General features: G+C 34.4%; 3 long non-coding RNA genes across 3 annotated transcripts in view; 2 read left to right on the forward strand and 1 right to left on the reverse strand.

Moving 5' to 3' along the window:
- The window catches only part of LOC140810815 (uncharacterized), a 38,445-nt gene extending 18,330 nt beyond the window's left edge, over positions 1-20,115 (forward strand). The window contains exon 5 of the long non-coding RNA XR_012113305.1: positions 19,513-20,115. This is a non-coding gene — a long non-coding RNA (uncharacterized lncRNA). The remainder of the gene's footprint in view (positions 1-19,512) is intronic.
- Positions 1,098-10,556, reverse strand: LOC140809727 (uncharacterized). Its single transcript, XR_012113161.1, has 3 exons — positions 9,364-10,556; positions 3,174-7,439; positions 1,098-1,249 (listed from the first exon to the last, which is right to left on the reverse strand). It is a non-coding gene; the product is annotated as an uncharacterized lncRNA (long non-coding RNA).
- On the forward strand, positions 10,695-13,885 carry LOC140809725 (uncharacterized). The gene is made up of 4 exons (XR_012113160.1): positions 10,695-10,866; positions 11,606-11,674; positions 11,774-13,244; positions 13,680-13,885. It is a non-coding gene; the product is annotated as an uncharacterized lncRNA (long non-coding RNA).
- Positions 20,116-20,423: the final 308 nt, after the last annotated feature.

Below are 20,423 nucleotides of genomic sequence, written 5' to 3' on the forward strand. Positions count from 1 at the left end.
TTTTTATAGATATTTTCGAGGGTATTTTCGGAATTTATCATTGTCACGCTTGCATCATTTTTTTAAACACGAATTTTACAATCAATATAAACAATTTACAATTCATATTTACATTACACTGTTTCCAAAAATTGGTTCATCATCATCATCTTCCAAATGAATAGAGGGCTCTAAAGATTCTGATATTCTTGATAGAGCTGGTGTAAATTTAATCAATATTGCTTGCATTTCTTCAGGAGTTTTTGCTGTTGCAAGCATAGTTACCCTTTGAGATTTTTGTACCAAAAAGTATGTCTACTTAGATGTTTGGATTGTTTCTAGAGTTTTGTCATTACAATTTTTAATGTACTTTTGTTTATTCGTAATTGAAAGGCTTGAAGGACTTTTAAATTTATCCCACCATTTAACTTTGAATCTTTTTATGAGTACTGGATTTTTTTTTATCAGAAAGATCTACTTTCCATGTAAAAATCCATGGAACATAGAATTTTGTACAAAAAAAGGTTAAGGGTTGTAATTATTTTTCTTCATCTGTAGGTTTATATTGGTCTTTTAATAAATTGAACGAACTTTGGATTGGGGGTTTTAGAATTCATATGATGAACCGAAAAATTCCCATCATGATTTCTACCATAAAGGAAATTGTTTGGGATCACATATTTTTGTGTCAAAATAGAAATGCCATGTATGTTTATGTTTTTGGTTTTGGATCAAAAACTAATTGTACCATGCTTGTTGGTAATCCCAATAATTAAAGGTATTTCAAAAACATGTGTTTCTTTAAATTTTTATGGAAAGAATAGAGATTTGGTCAAGTCACATCCCCAGTCAGCTGGAGCAATGACTTTGAGAATCTTACAAGTATGATATGTAGGATCTTCATGTTTCTCTTCTAAGAAGAAATTTTTAAATATTACGGATTCCGTGATTTCAAGAATGGTTTGATAGAAATAAGGTATATGTAATGGCCCGTAAATTCATGTTCGTAAATTTGCGGAAAAATTAAAAATTTTCTTTTTAAATAATTAAAATGTCTTAATCATAAGATGAACTGATAAATAAAGTTTAATATTCAAAATAACAGCGGAAGAATTCAATGTTTGTAAAGTATCAATTTAAAATAATTAATCAACAGATAAAAACTGAGTTCGGAAAATAACAAATGCTAAATATTAGGTCCTCGGGTTCCACTACTGCCGACCCAAGCTAGCTCACTGGTCCCCGCCCTCGGCCCCGACATCATCAGTACCTACAACAATCAAGTCTAGTGAGTCTAACGACTCAGCATGCATATATCGTAAATAACAAGTAAATACATAATAAAATCGTCTGCATGTGAAAATATCATGTCATGAAGTTTAACGTAAAATATCATTCCATGAGTAATTATAATACGTGCATAACTGAACTGAAAATATCATAAGTGATAATGTTTGCTCCTTGGAGCCCTGTAATGAAATAGCTTGTAATAATTTTCTGGTGAGATTATGGTCTACGCAAGTGGCCCCTGAACTAAACTGAACTGACCGGTAACTGGCGACCGGGCCTGTAACTGGCGACAGGACTTAGTAATGTACGTCTGATCAGACCACTGCCACAGTACTGGGTGAAACAACTGAACTGACCGGTAACTGGCGACCGGGCCTGTAACTGGCGACAGGACTTAGTAATGCTCTCATAACCGGTAACTGACGACCGGACCGGTAACTGGCGACCGGATTTAATCATGATAGTAAAGTGACCACAAGCAATATCGCATAAATCTCAAAATGAATATTTTGCACGTAATATAATTAAATAACATAATTAAATATTCTGTAATAATTTTTCTGATTGAGTTGGATCGCTCCCAGGCTCGCTGCGACTTAAATCTAACATGAAAATATGCAAATGATTTAACTTGACCAAACTTTGTAATTGAATCCAAAAACTGAGACAATTACGCCTAACGACTTCGTATTTAATCGTGACTCCGTACCAACCCGAACCGACACCGAACCATCATTTAGTCATGATTAAAATACGCCTAAAGTGATGAAATAATGCTCCTAAATTTACAGTACTCGAAATTTAGTGAATGGAGTCCAAAAACATGAAACGCTCTTTCGAGAGTCATTTTGACACCTTGCACCGTAAATTCTCGTACGACCTCTAAAATGATCCGAATCACAAACGGCCAAAAACATGACCTTCCTAACTTGATGAGGTACTGTCCAGTCCAAGACCATAGGCTAAAAGCTAGCCAAGAACTCAAACCACCTCAAAAACCGAGACCCATAGCTGCTGTCAAAAGTGCAGTAGTGGCAGCTTGTGTGTATTTGTAGTAAATTCTGAAAATAATTGACTATGGGCTTGAACCACCGCCCAAGGACTCTTACCAACATCTTAAGGCATGGCTTGGACCATGGCTAAGGGCTAAAAGCCAGCCACAAACCGAGCCAACACATAGGACCATGCAACATGCTAGCCGAGAATGCATATTCTGTGCAGTGGTGTGTATATTGAATTGTTTTGCTGTCAATCTTCGTTCCAGTGGCTATATAATTAACCTTGGCTCGATCTTGACATTATGAAGTGTGGTATGAACCATGGTTATGAGCTACAAGCCAACCACAATCCATACAACACCCAAAAACCGAAACCATACTCACACAAATCAGAAACTAAAAGAGATCAAGTGATGCTTGTGTTGCTGTTTAAAAAAAAATCTGATGGAACCATGAACCAGGCTTTGAAAGGATACCTTGGTCACGTCCTAGACATGATAAATGAGGGTTCTAACCATGGCTATAGTCCCTAGGACAGCCAAGATTCGAACACACTCTATAACCACCCAAATGACCAAAACCGTGACTTATTTCTGCACCTAAGGGAAGTTGCTGTCATTTTCTTTGTTTGTGCGTGTATAGATGTAAACCAATGGACCAATAACACCCTAACACACTCTAAATCATGCCTAGAAGCAGCCTTGGTAGCCTGAAACCGAACAACTACCTGTAATCCACAAAAGCAACCAAAACGTGAAGTTGAACCAAAAGAGCATTGAAAATCTGTGCAGATTTTTACTTGAGATGTTGCTGTCATTTTCGATTTATTGCTTGAATCATGCATATATAATGATTTAAAAATATCTATAGGACTTGATTGAAGAGAAAAGAATGATATAAACATGCCTGGAAATTGATTAAGGAAGAACACAAACTAAACGACGGCACGGCACGGCGGAGTCGGATTTTTTTTCTTTTCTTATTGTCTTGATGGAAGCTCTCGATTTATGCTGCTGCTCACATACTATTTTGCTGCTATTTTACTGATATTTTCGAATGAGGGAAAAGTATGGAGTGCTAAGGAATGAAGGGGAAAAATACAAGGAAAAATGGAGAAGTCAATTCATGCATGCATTTAGATGCTAGCTAGGTACAAAGAATGTGTTTATTGTCAATCCCATGGTCCCCTCCAATATGCTGCACGTGAATTGTGCTGAGTTTTCTTCTGCATTTCGGTGGAATGGTGATGGAGAGAAGACAAGGAAAATGAATGAGAAGTTGCAAGGAAAATGAAAGAGTTATGCAATGATTTAGGATGAAAGTTCAAAGTCAAGGAATTGATTAGCATGTCAAATTATTCCTTCCTTGGCTGCTGTACGAAAAAGGTGAATTGGTAGGCTAGATTAATGTTTTGATTAGGTGGAATACAAATGCATAAATGATTAATTTTTGATAAGTAAGAATTGAGGGAATTATTATACTAAGGAGAGCTAATGAGGTTTGACTAGGATGGGGTTTACCAAATTTAATTAAATTGGTTGAGGGGCCGAAAATAGCTATGAAATTGGTAAGGAAATTTGTTGATTTGTGTTTTTAAATTCTTAAGGTTTTAAAAACTAATAAATATATATTTTAGTGAATTATTAATTTAATTTAGGATACTCATTTTACATGGCATGGCTAATAAATTACTAACATGCTAGGTTGAAATTTTCTTAAATAAAATAGGCCTAGATTAATTTATCCCATTTGGTCACATATTTTAATTTAAGTTTTTAATTAATTATTGAACCTAAAAGCACTTATTTACTACTTATTTCCAATTAATTAAATAATTCCTTAAACATTATTTTACATTAACATAACTTATTTCTTGGCTTAAATTAAATTTAGGAATATTTTCTTATTATTAAATTTTATCTCAATACTCCAACTCCAATCCGGCCTCACGTAATTAACTGAAAAGTTAAAACTTAAACTACTGAATAAAATACTTAAGTTTAAAGAAAAGAATTTAAATACTCCTGGACTTGAAAAATCATTTTAATTTAATTACTCGAAATTATGCATGGCTTATACGCAGTCTAATTTACGGAACGTTACAATCTCTCCCCCTTAAATTGAATTTCGTCCCCGAAATTCGATTATCCTCGGTAATCCAAAAGTTTAGATTCTTAATTCTAGTACCCCAACAATCCATGCTACCGCTGCGCTACTCTGATAAAATAAATGTTAATCTGTCTTTATGTCTTCTCAATTCTAATTAAATTGTCTACTGAGTCCTTGATTGTGAATCGCAACTTAAAACGACTTGGGTGACTTAGTTCTAATCTACTATGACCTCGAATTTGGCTTATCTCGCAATTTCTCAAACTAGAGATGGATGTCCAAATTTACCGCACCTTGCTTTTCTTATATCATGCCTACGATGTTCATCGACCTATTACCTTAGCATTTATGCAGTTCAACTTAAGAAGTCTTGGCACCAAAAATTACTGATCGACTACTATCCTCGGTAATACACTTAAAAATTAAATCTGATCTCACCCCATAATAATATTAGCTTAAGATATTTGAATCAAATTTTTATCTTATGACACCAAACTTACATAACTTAATTATTTACAAGTACATCCCAAATATAAAATTGTTGTCAACCTTAAATTTCGAGTAAGGGATACGACAAGTATAAAAGTCTATAAGATTTTTAAACAAAATAAATTATGACATCTCATTATAATAATGAAATATGATTTACATAATTATTTAAACATATCTAATATTATATACACTATATTTATACCATAAAATTATACAAATACATACATATACCAACGGTCACAAAACGGTAACTAACGGCTAGTTTTTGTTTTTCCTCTATAAATACCATCTCACAAATCCATTCAATCACTCCAACTTTATCTTCTCTCTAAAACTTATTCTTCATAAAAAAAATCGAAGAACAAAGAAGATGGCTCTTGCAAAGTTATTTTTAATTCTTTTAGTTATTCTATTTACGATTCTTGTATTTGTCGGAGAATATCCTCCTAATGTTTTTTTCTTTATTTTTACATTTACTTGTAATTGTTGTCTATCCATTACTTTGTATTACAATCTACATTATTTAATAAAATGCATCATGATTTGTCGTACCACCATGACAAACTTTTAGATTTCTTACTCGATAAAAATCTTAATATCCATTGATTGATAACTTATGTTGAACACCACTAATTCCCTTTTGTATTTATTTCACCCAAAATTTTGCATGATCAACTATACCATAAATTTGAAATTCAACCTTATGCAACCCAAATAGTTTTGGATACATAACTTATTCCCAAGTTTCTTCGTAACTTACAAAAATTTCTCAAGACAAAATGTCTACCTTAATTCTTACATGCGTCTACCAATTAAACTAACCATCATCGTACTCATTTTTTTTTTTTCCTAAAAATTTAAATTTTCCCAAGGTATAATCTTAAATGTTAAGATCATGACTAAAACTTGTGACACATCAAACTTATGTTTCCAAAAATTTACTAACTCAAGGTTTATTCTTATAACTTAACTAACCGATCAAATTTACCTTAACTAGCCATCACTTTAAATTCTTAATTTGCCACAACATTATTTCACGAACGCTTAAATTTTTTTCACGCCAAAGATTGATTCATCCTACAATGTCCTTGGTTACCATTCATTGTAACATTATAACCCGAATATCTAAATATTTTATATTTCATTCGAGCCTAAATAACCGAAAAAAAAAAAATTCCTACCATTTGAACCGTTCAATTCTCACTTACTACTAAATAGGTTCTCAAATTCTTAAAATTGGAAAATTAAATCTTACTTTCCTCGAATATCGTCCAACTTTCCCTAAATCTCGAAATTCCACAATTACTCATAATTCTTCGGCGTTCTCAATTTCATTTATATGTTTCCCGTATCATAAGATTCAATAGCCTTAAATTTCTTAAACCCCAAAATTATTTTCCCTAACCTGCCTTACATTTCTATAAATACTTAAAATCCCAAGTGCTCCTCAAATGTTCGTATTTAAATCCTTAAAATTTCGGACTTTGCAATTTGGCTCTTAAAGTTCTCAAAATTACATTTTTGGCTCTACAACTATTCGAAATTTGCATCATTGTCCCCATAAAATTTTTCATCTTTACCTCATTAAACTTTTAAATTCTCGAACTCAAAATTAAATCCCAAAATTTGATAAATTCGAAAATAGTCCCTTAGAATTTTGTTTTTACACTTAGGTCGTCAAATTATTAGTTATCACAATCGGGTCTTTAAAATTCTTAAGTCATGCAATTCAATCCTTAAATCCAACTAGATAGAGTATGCATCCTAAATAAATTCTCATAAATACATCTTACATTTTTTTATACTTCTAAAGATTGTCGTAGTCTTCGAACTATTATTCCTTAAATGGAATCCAAAAAAATTAATTCAACTAACAACTACGAACCATCAGTAATTTCTTAGAAATTCTACAAGTCCCATACGCATTCATAATTTTCAAGATGAACTTATGACTCATAAGGAGGACATCAGTACTACTGACCTAAAGATTAACATAGTCAAATCATTTTCAACTTCTCCTAAAGCCCAATATTCGAATTCTTAGACATTTCCAATTTCAACGTAACCAAAATGCGTAATTACATTATTTCTTTAAATTTAAGTAAATACTGCATAATCAAAATCTGAACGTAAATATTTCATGGAAACCTGCTGTTAAAATAATTCATGCTTTAAATAAAATGCTGAAAAGTAAAACTTACAGACCGAAGACGTGACTTCGTGAGCTTCTCGTGGTCAGTAGTAGTGTAACCCTTTACAAGAACATAGGCTCTGATACCAACTGTAATGGCCCGTAAATTCATGTTCGTAAATTTGCGGAAAAATTAAAAATTTTCTTTTTAAATAATTAAAATGTCTTAATCATAAGATGAACTGATAAATAAAGTTTAATATTCAAAATAACAGCGGAAGAATTCAATGTTTGTAAAGTATCAATTTAAAATAATTAATCAACAGATAAAAACTGAGTTCGGAAAATAACAAATGCTAAATATTAGGTCCTCGGGTTCCACTACTGCCGACCCAAGCTAGCTCACTGGTCCCCGCCCTCGGCCCCGACATCATCAGTACCTACAACAATCAAGTCTAGTGAGTCTAACGACTCAGCATGCATATATCGTAAATAACAAGTAAATACATAATAAAATCGTCTGCATGTGAAAATATCATGTCATGAAGTTTAACGTAAAATATCATTCCATGAGTAATTATAATACGTGCATAACTGAACTGAAAATATCATAAGTGATAATGTTTGCTCCTTGGAGCCCTGTAATGAAATAGCTTGTAATAATTTTCTGGTGAGATTATGGTCTACGCAAGTGGCCCCTGAACTAAACTGAACTGACCGGTAACTGGCGACCGGGCCTGTAACTGGCGACAGGACTTAGTAATGTACGTCTGATCAGACCACTGCCACAGTACTGGGTGAAACAACTGAACTGACCGGTAACTGGCGACCGGGCCTGTAACTGGCGACAGGACTTAGTAATGCTCTCATAACCGGTAACTGACGACCGGACCGGTAACTGGCGACCGGATTTAATCATGATAGTAAAGTGACCACAAGCAATATCGCATAAATCTCAAAATGAATATTTTGCACGTAATATAATTAAATAACATAATTAAATATTCTGTAATAATTTTTCTGATTGAGTTGGATCGCTCCCAGGCTCGCTGCGACTTAAATCTAACATGAAAATATGCAAATGATTTAACTTGACCAAACTTTGTAATTGAATCCAAAAACTGAGACAATTACGCCTAACGACTTCGTATTTAATCGTGACTCCGTACCAACCCGAACCGACACCGAACCATCATTTAGTCATGATTAAAATACGCCTAAAGTGATGAAATAATGCTCCTAAATTTACAGTACTCGAAATTTAGTGAATGGAGTCCAAAAACATGAAACGCTCTTTCGAGAGTCATTTTGACACCTTGCACCGTAAATTCTCGTACGACCTCTAAAATGATCCGAATCACAAACGGCCAAAAACATGACCTTCCTAACTTGATGAGGTACTGTCCAGTCCAAGACCATAGGCTAAAAGCTAGCCAAGAACTCAAACCACCTCAAAAACCGAGACCCATAGCTGCTGTCAAAAGTGCAGTAGTGGCAGCTTGTGTGTATTTGTAGTAAATTCTGAAAATAATTGACTATGGGCTTGAACCACCGCCCAAGGACTCTTACCAACATCTTAAGGCATGGCTTGGACCATGGCTAAGGGCTAAAAGCCAGCCACAAACCGAGCCAACACATAGGACCATGCAACATGCTAGCCGAGAATGCATATTCTGTGCAGTGGTGTGTATATTGAATTGTTTTGCTGTCAATCTTCGTTCCAGTGGCTATATAATTAACCTTGGCTCGATCTTGACATTATGAAGTGTGGTATGAACCATGGTTATGAGCTACAAGCCAACCACAATCCATACAACACCCAAAAACCGAAACCATACTCACACAAATCAGAAACTAAAAGAGATCAAGTGATGCTTGTGTTGCTGTTTAAAAAAAAATCTGATGGAACCATGAACCAGGCTTTGAAAGGATACCTTGGTCACGTCCTAGACATGATAAATGAGGGTTCTAACCATGGCTATAGTCCCTAGGACAGCCAAGATTCGAACACACTCTATAACCACCCAAATGACCAAAACCGTGACTTATTTCTGCACCTAAGGGAAGTTGCTGTCATTTTCTTTGTTTGTGCGTGTATAGATGTAAACCAATGGACCAATAACACCCTAACACACTCTAAATCATGCCTAGAAGCAGCCTTGGTAGCCTGAAACCGAACAACTACCTGTAATCCACAAAAGCAACCAAAACGTGAAGTTGAACCAAAAGAGCATTGAAAATCTGTGCAGATTTTTACTTGAGATGTTGCTGTCATTTTCGATTTATTGCTTGAATCATGCATATATAATGATTTAAAAATATCTATAGGACTTGATTGAAGAGAAAAGAATGATATAAACATGCCTGGAAATTGATTAAGGAAGAACACAAACTAAACGACGGCACGGCACGGCGGAGTCGGATTTTTTTTCTTTTCTTATTGTCTTGATGGAAGCTCTCGATTTATGCTGCTGCTCACATACTATTTTGCTGCTATTTTACTGATATTTTCGAATGAGGGAAAAGTATGGAGTGCTAAGGAATGAAGGGGAAAAATACAAGGAAAAATGGAGAAGTCAATTCATGCATGCATTTAGATGCTAGCTAGGTACAAAGAATGTGTTTATTGTCAATCCCATGGTCCCCTCCAATATGCTGCACGTGAATTGTGCTGAGTTTTCTTCTGCATTTCGGTGGAATGGTGATGGAGAGAAGACAAGGAAAATGAATGAGAAGTTGCAAGGAAAATGAAAGAGTTATGCAATGATTTAGGATGAAAGTTCAAAGTCAAGGAATTGATTAGCATGTCAAATTATTCCTTCCTTGGCTGCTGTACGAAAAAGGTGAATTGGTAGGCTAGATTAATGTTTTGATTAGGTGGAATACAAATGCATAAATGATTAATTTTTGATAAGTAAGAATTGAGGGAATTATTATACTAAGGAGAGCTAATGAGGTTTGACTAGGATGGGGTTTACCAAATTTAATTAAATTGGTTGAGGGGCCGAAAATAGCTATGAAATTGGTAAGGAAATTTGTTGATTTGTGTTTTTAAATTCTTAAGGTTTTAAAAACTAATAAATATATATTTTAGTGAATTATTAATTTAATTTAGGATACTCATTTTACATGGCATGGCTAATAAATTACTAACATGCTAGGTTGAAATTTTCTTAAATAAAATAGGCCTAGATTAATTTATCCCATTTGGTCACATATTTTAATTTAAGTTTTTAATTAATTATTGAACCTAAAAGCACTTATTTACTACTTATTTCCAATTAATTAAATAATTCCTTAAACATTATTTTACATTAACATAACTTATTTCTTGGCTTAAATTAAATTTAGGAATATTTTCTTATTATTAAATTTTATCTCAATACTCCAACTCCAATCCGGCCTCACGTAATTAACTGAAAAGTTAAAACTTAAACTACTGAATAAAATACTTAAGTTTAAAGAAAAGAATTTAAATACTCCTGGACTTGAAAAATCATTTTAATTTAATTACTCGAAATTATGCATGGCTTATACGCAGTCTAATTTACGGAACGTTACAGTATAATTCCCCAAATAATAATATGAGATTAATGGTAATTATTGGACCAAGTAAAAATTGTAAGAAAAATATGTAGTAGAAGAAAATAGAGACTTTGATCACTAAAGTGTATACTTTGACTACAAAATTAAAAAATAGGTAAACCCACCTCCACCACACCATTCTTTCTCCTTCGCGTAAGAAACCCTCATACTTTCTCTCCTTCCATTTTTGAAATATGTTCCTCATTTTATGGGTGACTTGCTCAAGTAAAATATGAAATAAAGGTAGATTTGTGATAATCTCGCCATGAGCTTCAACATGATGTAAGTATTTCCAACTTTTATTCAAGTTTGAAAATGAGTCGAAATTTAGAATTGATATTTGAGATATTAAGATGTTGGAGATGATGTATTTGTGTTATTTTAAATTTAAAAGGGTTATGAGCATGGTTCTTTGTTATTGCGCAAAAAAACAGCTTTGGCACCTTCTGTTTTTCGTGTATATAGGACTGTTGTATTTGGATTTTGGTGTTAGGTTCTTCATCAAACTTGTAGAGCATCGAGTTACTTCGATTTTGTTCTTGAATTACTTAATTCCAGGAAGAAATGAAAGAAATATGCGATTTTACTAAAACTGGTATGAAATTTTAAGTTAGTGTAGATTTGTGTCCATACCTTCTGTTTATTCAAATTCTAGGATTAATTGGTTGGGATTCTGGATTTTATGTTCAAATAAAAGTTATAGAACATTGCTTGTCTTCGAAATGGTACCAAATTAGCTTGATTCCATTGGGTATTGAGGAAGTTATGCTCAAAATACTAAAATGTGCCATATATGTACTGATGCAGAATTCGCAAGAATTATGTTGTATGTTTCAGGTTATGAACGACTAGGTAAATGACTTTATTTGACAAAACTTTGTGATGAATAATTGTTGGATTTTGAGTTTTCTTGCGTATTGCAAATCATGATTTGAGATAGTATTGAGTTCATTATGAATTTTGTACAAAAAACTGCTCTGCTTAGATAAATGATCCAAAATCTTTACTTATGTATTTTCAGATTCGGTTAAAGTATTGACTTAAGTTGGCTCAAGATTATTTAATTTAAGTTGTTTAGCAGCGAATCGAGGTTTGTTTATTGGTATTCATAATTTTTAGTAGGTTTTGTGTCGAAATCTTAGATGGAACAAGAATTTAGTTGATTATTATATTTTTGTTGATATTATAGTAGACTTCGGGGATTCAAGACTTCTCAACCACACCTTTCGATCTCTTTTGGTAATATTTGAAAGGTATGTTACGGTCGGTAACATACGAGGTAAAAGTATCATTTTTATTTTAAATTGTAAAATCTATGACTCGATGAATCTCTTGTGATTTGTTGATGATGATTGTCTTGAGATGAGCTTATTATGATATCGAGTTGATGATATTTATTTGCATAATTGCATTGCATCTTGAACCACTTTTCTATTCAGATTTGATATGGCGGAGGTCTCCTTGATTTGTTGGATGTATGTGGCTATAGTTGACTTAGCATAGTGTATGCGGAGGTCGCTGCTATGGCCTGAACACTCTCTATAGGTGCACTATAGTCTTGGGATTGTTGAAAATAGCACCCCACCTTGAGCGGATGAGTCGGTGGATGTTGCTGGGGGATTCTTTTCCATTGAGTGTCCTATGACCAGATGATTCAATTGATCTTGAGATTTATTGATAGCCACATCTTCTGATCATGCATTACACTATATTGCATCTTTATGGATTTCATATGACCTAATTGTCATTTTAATTCTCATATGTCATTGATTTTATCATATTGGATTTCTACTCACCGGCATATTGGCTATCTCTTGTTTTCATGAGCTTCAGGCACGAAGTTGTGAATTAGAGTGGGATTCTTGGTCCTTAGGAGCTATTTGATAATACTTTCATTGTTTTGGTTGCCTAGTTTATTTTGACATGTTAATACTTATATTGCAGAAATCCCAGGATCTGTAAATTATTTTGTCGATGTTTATGTCAGTCTATGACCCACAAATTATGTATTTTACTCAATCGTTTGTTTTGTTTGAACTGTCTTTGCTTCTTTTGCCTTTTGTTTGAGACATGTTTATATATTTTTGGATGCTCCTATTTCAGGGGAGATGGTTCCCGTCTTATTTTAGAAAAGTTGAAAAAAATATTTCCCTCATTTATAATTATTAGAATTAGATCTCGGACCCGGGGTCCCACATCGTTGGCATTTAAAAGAAGATGGTTTATTAGGATTATATCGAATTGTTGACAGAAAATTCTTATGTGTGAGAACCTGAAATTTCAGCAGTAGCAAAAGCTAAAAATTCCAGCAGAAGCTAATATTTCAGAAGCTGGTATTTTTCCAGCAGATTGGAATCCAGCAGCAGCAGCAGCAGCACGAAATTCCAGCAGACAGTTACTAATTCAGACCATAACTTGTAACTGAAGCATTCAACACGAAATAAAGATTGTTAATGTCAGATTATGGCATTAATTGGAAGGCTAACAGTCAAATTTCGGCCTATAAATAGCACCCTCAAGTCTCTGAAATGGGTTACACAAGATTTGAGATTATCACTTAAATTTTCGAGCTAAGAGAGTGCTGATTTTCGAAGCTGTAAAATCCAGTAGCAAGGCAAGCAGATTTCCAGACTTCCACCGAAATTCTTTAGCAAATTACGGTAAGTGGGCTTATGTATAAATATCTTGAAATCAGTTGTTATGATCTGTTTTTAAAATATAGTTTATGTATGTTTGATTTCTGATATCTGTTTCGAAGCACTGAAACTCCCTAGTGAACTAATGGTAGGAATATAAATTCTGAACATTTCTGAATTCTGATTCTGATTCTGGCCTCACCCCTTAGAGGAGAGAACATATAGGGGACTGATATCAGTTTAGCCATGAAATTCACTAACGTGCTCAATGCTTACTAATTCTGATTTTTGTTCTGAAACCTGTTACTTTCTGAATTCTGATTCTGTTATGAAAATACAAGTTTTCTGGATATTATTGTATTATTGTTTCTGTTGAAAACTATTTCGAAAACTGGGAGTTATTCCCGCCCTCGCTTACTGAGTGACAATCATATCACTCACCCACCAAACCCATCTCAGATAAGAACGAGGAAGAGTTGATAGAAGAAGAGGAGCAACGTCAGTTTTGGGGCTGGTGACGAAGATCGTTGTTCTTAGTTCTGATTTATGTTTTATATTCCGCTGCATCTGTTCAGACGTTGTAATTTCATGGTTTTACATTTCCGCTGTAAACATTTGTCGTTGAGTGGTAACAGACAATGATTATTATGAATAAAAGACGGGTTTCTGAAATTATGTACTTCTGAGGCTTGTTGTTTTCGAATGTAAATTTGAGAGCAACGCTGGTGTCAACCAACCCCCGTCCCGGGGCGTGACATTATGTTTTGTTCTTTTCATTTCCCATTTTAAATGTTTTTGTAATTTTAGATCTTGACATATTTTGAAACCTTCTTGTCGAGTTAGACTAATTAATTGACCATAAGTAAATTCATTATAAGGAATTATTTGCTTTCCACGTGATTTTCTAATTTTACTTCTAACTTTTTCTCCTTAAAAGAGTTGGTAATCCTTCTAGGAAATTTTCTTTCCAAAATGGTTGGTTAGAGTCTTCCCTAAGCATGGCTCTCGTTAGAAAAGTTTTTTCATACCATTGAAAATCACTTAATTTTTTTTACATTTAAGATTTGATTGTAAATCAACATTTTTATCTTTTAAATGTGAATGATCATCTATAAAGTGTAAATAGATTGTTAGAATTAAAGTAGCTACAACATCTTGTTGGGGATTTTCATCTTCATCTAAAATTGATATCCCATCTTTTTATGGTGAATATCGGTATGGTTGACCCGTTTCACAGATAAAGATTCGTGAGACCGTCTCACAAGAGATCTACTCTTAATTGTGCTTAAGCACACTTAATTAAACGTCTTAATTACGCTTAATTCGGTCAAAATACGATTTAACTGCTTTTTTCGCTTTTTTTCCGATGCGGGACGTTTTTGTCGAGTTCCAAGTTTCGCTGAAGTGGATTTTTTAGAGCACTGCTCTCACTAATAGTGATACACACAATTGAATTGGATTAAATTAAAAAACTAAATTGTATCCTATTAATGTTCTATAAATCTAAATATGAGTAAATCTCATGTGAGACCGTCTCACGGATCATAATCTGTGACACGGATCAACCCTACTCATATTCACAATAAAAAGTAATACTCTTAGCATAAAAAGTAATAATTTATTATGGGTAACCCAAATAAGATATCCGTCTCACAAATACGACCCGTGAGACCGTCTCACACAAGTTTTTGCCTTTATATTTTAATGATTACATTTTGTATTAAAAATAATTGTATCAAATTTGATGACATATATATATATATATATATATATATATATATGTGTGTTTTTTTAAAGAAAAAATATATATATATGTTTTTTAAATAAACTTGTGTTAATGTCGCTCCTTATTATATAATAAAAAATAAAGTATATATCATTGTTCAAATCATAACTATTTAGATTTAATCGATTGGTATTTTAAAGGTTTAAATACCAATCAATTAATATCATATGCAAATAATTAATTTATTTTATATGCATTATCATAATAATTGAATATTTTTTATTTTGGTAAAATAAATGTTTTCCAGGTCCAATTTTGGGTTCTGATTCATTAAATTTTCACTATTTGGTTTCAGTACATTAACTTTTAATTTTCGACTATTTTTAATGTTCACAAAAGACATGACTATAAATTTAATTAGAGTAGGAGACAATGTGGACTTTTTTGTTTTGTTGTATAAATGTATGAATTATTATTCTATGTTTTTAAGAATTCATAATATGAAAATTTATACATTTATTCTTAAACTTATAATATTTATATAATATTTATTTATTATTTAGATCGTATTAAAATTCTGAAACTTTTTTTTCCTCACTTGAGCTTTGAGTGATCACTCATCACAATAAACCACACAATGCTTAATATTTGCTCTCGAAACATCTCCACGTTTCTTACATTTTCAAACTTTATATTAAAATAGAGTTCACACTGAACCGAATAATAAATAATAGACAGAGTCTATGTTACAACGATAATATTACTCCAGTTAAATTTTAATACCAGATGATTGATCTTAGCTCCTTTTCTAGAGTCGAAGTTAAATCTTCTAAATGATACATAAATTTTCAACTTCAATAAAGCGAACCTGATCTAAATTAAAAACAAAAAAGAACTATCCCACCTGTTGTCACTATTAGAACATTTCTTCTTCTTGAGAATCCTTCTGAATTCATTCCTTTTCTTTTGTATTTAAATTGAAATATGTTGCAGTAAATCTTACTGTGTTGAATTCATGTTTGAATAAAAACGGACTAAACGAAACAACACTAGCATGCACTCAGAGCTCGGGAACTTTTCAGCTCGATTCGGTAAGTTCGCACTCCCTAATACATGTTATTAACTACCAGCTTGATGTTCTGTGATTTCATAAAACAGATGTGTGCAGATTATACTAGTTCTGGTCTATGTCAGCAACTATTGTCTTTTGCTATTCTATGTAGCAGTGTACGCTCACGATTATCGGAACGTAGCACTTAGTTTGTTATAAAGTTTCACGGATTTGAGTCACACCACTGATGAAAAAGTCTATTACTTTTGGTTTAATGAAGCACTTTCGTCCTTTAATCGATAGTAAAGCCAATATTACATGCATACTCAATTCTCGTGAGTTGGGAGAGCAGAACAACGATTTTCCTTTCTGTCCTATTTGATGACATGCTGTTAATTGTCCCACGTCGCTTGGATAAATAATCTGGGAGTTGTATATATGAGCTTGGACAATCCTCCCTAGTTTTTGGGGTTGAGTTAGGTCCAAGTTCCAATCTTAATGCACACATGGTATGACAAACAAACCGAACCTTAAGATTCAGAGTATTTTATCATGTATGATAACATATACCTCTGTATTTTGATATAGTGGTTGAGAATCGGCCTAACAACTTTTATCTGTTTAAGAGTTACAATTTAGGTGTCTAATTAGAGTTCTCTATTTCGAATCTGGAGACTTTAAGATCCCAACCAAGCAAAGAAAAGTTGAACTAACATACAAATTTTCCTACCAACCAAGCCAAAATGGTTTCCATTTCTCCACATCCCACTTCTATATAGACTCTTGATACCTAGTAATGCATAACTTAGTTCATATCTAAAGCACACCAAACTTTGTCTTTGTATCAAACTATGGCTTCTAGCAACCACACTTCTGTGTTCCTTTTCTTGCTTATAGCTATGTCATCAATAATGAGCAAAAGCATGCAAGCCGACGCACGCCAACTCCTCGAAGCAACAGTACTGCCCGAAATTCCTAAGCCAGAGTTTCCTTTGCCTCAAATCCCAACCTTACCTAAACCCGAGCTGCCCGCTCTGCCAAAACTGGAGCTTCCCACACTGCCCAAGCCCGAGCTCCCAACGGTTCCCAAGCCAGAGCAGCCCACACTGCCAAAACCTGAGCTGCCAGCACTGCCCAAGCCTGAGCTCCCAACGGTTCCCAAGCCGGAGCAGCCCACACTGCCAAAACCTGAGCTGCCAGCACTGCCCAAGCCTGAGCTCCCAACAGTTCCCAAGCTGGAGCTGCCAACTTTACCAAAACCCGAACTCCCGTCTGTACCCGAACTACCTAAGCTCCCAGAACTACCTAAACCAACATCGCCAGAAGTGCCAAAAGGGCCATAAGCTAATGGACTGGGCCTAGCAAGCCATTTGTTTTCAATTTCAAATTTCAGTCAGTGTGATTGATCCATGTTGTTTTCTTATCATTCGTTGTTAGTATGTTAGGGAGATTATGTTAACACTCTACCTGCATACTCTGCTTTATTGTTGTACATTTCAGATTTCATTACATTTTACTTCTTGTATTTCTTCCTATGTTCACATGCTCCCATTGTCCCATATTGTCCCCAATGCTATTAATTTACAAGATCATGATACATGAAGCCACGTGAATCAGGTTTCAAATTCATAACTTTGTTTTCTTTGGGGAACAAGCTATGTGCATTTAATTAGTAGAGGCTACAACAGACTCTAAAACATCCATCCAAAAAGGGCCAATATAAACAACAGTGTATCATATAGCTTTAGATAATTTTTCAAAATTTCAAGTCTTGGATCTTAAGTATTCCTTGTTAAAATTCCGAGTTTGTTGGATCATGAAGCACAAACTTTTGATGTGAGTTAATTCAAAAGTGAAGGTTAAGTTTTGCTACTGCCTAGCACATTTCTGGAGTTAATAACATGTGATGTTACCTAAAAATTCTCAACTATGAAAACAGGATAAAAAGAACCTGCGACCTTCGGAGGAGAGCCTAGCATGAGAATCTAGCTCCACTAACACTCAGCTAAGTCTTGAACCTTCACATTGACCGTTGGCTTTCTCGTCGCTAGAGCGTTTTCTCAGTACACGGAGCCCGATGTAAAACTATGGATGAACATATAATCGAACCAATTATATATTAATATATTTACTAGAACATCAGCAAGAAGTTGAGCAAGTTTATCTAGAGGATGTATTCAGTATTTTAATAATTGAGAACTCTTTCTGATAGATGTGGGATAAATCATAAATTCTATTCTTTGTCTGTCAGAAATTACATGTCTTCTAATATCATATATCTCTTTTTCGTTATACGATTCACCTTTCTTGGAGCATCACTATCGACTCCCAGGACTAAAAATATGTGTCAAAGTTAGAAGTCTCTAATAGCAATATAACGAATATCAAATGGTATTTCGAAACACAATCTACATAAGTGAGGACCAGGAGCTACACACTTCTCCCTCTCCCCTCCATTTTTAATTTCTTTATCTTTAATAATAGAGGCTAAGGTTTCTCATGGAGCAAACTTGTCCTTCCTTTTTGTTGATTTGCTGCAAGAAGTATCCCCTACTTTACGAGCCATAGATGTAGCCTCATGCCGTGGCTACAGCATTAATAATCCTAAGATCACCGCCACAGCTATCCACCTCATTAAGGTCCATGACGGAGGGTTGATCGTTCTCACTCACATTCACAGCTATGGTACACAGATTTCGTGGCAATACACTGTTTTGGGTTGGGAGCATGTTTGCAACTGGACCAGAATTCCCCATTCTAGACGCACCTCGTGCTGCTGGATTAACCTTAATATTTAGCTGTTGAGCCTTAGGAGCAGTAGCATGAGATAAAAACACATTACTAGGACCAGCTTGCTGTTCCATAGTAGAGGCGCCTCTTTAATTCAGGGTTCATGTAGAGGGAAAAATGACCTCAAAGACAGCAAATATGTCCTTCATGACATACTTGCAAGTGGTTAGTGAATGCCCTATAGATTAATCAGATTTCGTATTTTCTGGAAACTACCAAGATAATGATGAAAGATCTGCGGAGCTTGAATTTGAAATTGATAGAGATGAAGAATAATCTTTCACATAATTTCGGCTCGTATTCATATAGGACTTGCTGGTTCCTATCCAAGAAGATCATTCTTACCTACAAACTTTGTTGCCATGTGATTTACTGGAGATATTTGCCAGCAAATTTTCCTTCTAGAACAAATAAATTTGACCATATAACAGTCAAATTTTACATCTTTGATTAGAGTGAGCTGGTTTGAATCGAGAGGCTTTAAGATTGCATTAGTCATTAGAAGTTGAACTAACACTTTCTCAAACCAACTAATTCAGAAATATTCTTTACATCCCTTTGTCTATATAAACTTTTTAGGAGATGCATTTTAAAGCATCACTTGGTTAAAGTTTAAAGCTCTTTGTCCAAAACTATACCCACTCATTTGTCTTCTCATCAAACGATGGCTTATAGCGACCATCCCGCTGTCTTCTTTTTGTTGCTAATCGCTTTACTATCAACAGTGGGCAATAGAATGCAAGCTGAGGCACGCCACCTCCTCGATACAACAGTACCTGAAATTCCTAAACCCGAGCTTCCAGCACTGCCAAAACCCGAGCTTCCCACATTGCCTAAGCCTGAGCTCCCAACAGTTCCGAAGCCGGAGTTACCCACATTTCCAAAACCTGAGCTGCCAAAAGTTCCAAAACCAGAGCATCCTGCATTGCCAAAACCTGAGCTTCCCACACTGCCCAAGCCAGAGCTCCCAACAGTTCCCAAGCCAGAGCTGCCAGAACCACCAAAACCTGAGCTGCCAACATTGCCAAAACTCCCAGCTCTGCCAGAAGTTCCTAAACTCCCAGAATTGTGGAAACCAACATTGCCGGAAGTGCCAAAAGCACCTTGAGTCCATGGATTGGACTTAATACTGATTGATTCATGTTGGGTTTATGGTTTTTTGTATTTATAATATAATTGTTGTCATTATTTACAGTGTTGTTGTCTTGGGGGCAGTACTTTTGTTTACTTCACTTCATTATTGTTATCATTGCATTTTTTAGCATTTTTCTTGTTTTGTACTGCCTATAGAGATGATAAAATATAATGTCTTTTCTTTTATTTCTTCCTGTATCTACCGACACACCTTTCCCCATAATGTAAATAATTCTTTAGACCTGCAACAAAGTAAAGAAAGGGACGATTATATTTAACGAATCACTCTTCAAACTTAACGACTTTGTTCTCTTTAAGAAGAAAAAGCTACATACTTTAACTAGAGTAGTCCACTACGAAACTGACACTAAAACATCCATCTGAAAATTACCAATGTAAGCAGCATCATTTAGCTTTGGATAGTTTCCGAAAAATGTGTTGCATCTTAAGGACTCATTGTTTAGTTTCTACTCGTAACCTTTGGATCATCACAGGAAGTACA

Source organism: Primulina eburnea, chromosome 13, assembly GCF_022965805.1.
Source record: "Primulina eburnea isolate SZY01 chromosome 13, ASM2296580v1, whole genome shotgun sequence".
NCBI classification, from domain to species: Eukaryota; Viridiplantae; Streptophyta; class Magnoliopsida; order Lamiales; family Gesneriaceae; genus Primulina; species Primulina eburnea.